We start from the raw sequence: 600 nt of genomic DNA on the forward strand, positions 1-600 counted from the left end.
GGCGGCGCGCCCGCCCCGCGGTCCCCGAGGCCCTCGCCCCGCTGTCCGGCACCGCGCGGCGCCGCGCCTCCCGCCCGGCCCCTCCGGGCCCCGAGCGGCGCGTTCCTGCCCGGCCGATGGATCTTCGCCCGATGGCCCGCGGGGAACGAAGGAAAAAGCGGGCCCGGAGCGAAGGGGCTGCTCCCAGCCGCGTCCACGGCCAGGGCTGCCGCACGCATCGAAACTCGCCGAAAGGTCTTTGCGAGAAGTGCGTGTGGGAGACGCGGGACAGCCTCACCTCTGCTGCCTTCGCAAGGTCCTTGCATGCGGTAGCTTTGCTCACCCTAATCTCGTATTTGGACGCGCATACCTTATTGGTGTGAGATGAAAAAGAGGTGTATGGCTGTATGGTTAGAGTTCAATTATTTTTAAAAACCGTGTGCGTTCTGTCTCTGCTGTTTAACTATTGTCCATTGAAAGATGATTCTGTAAATATATTGCAGCCTCAACTGCTTGTTAGTATGAGTGTTTCTGAAGAACATACCAATTCTGAGCTTCAGCACAAATGTTTATAATTTAGAAAATGGAACTTTAATCAAGGTATTGGCTAGTAGAGGCAAT

Source organism: Centrocercus urophasianus, unplaced genomic scaffold, assembly GCF_019232065.1.
Source record: "Centrocercus urophasianus isolate 14NV4802_14NV808 unplaced genomic scaffold, USGS_Curo_1.0 seq_18, whole genome shotgun sequence".
Lineage (NCBI taxonomy): Eukaryota > Metazoa > Chordata > Aves > Galliformes > Phasianidae > Centrocercus > Centrocercus urophasianus.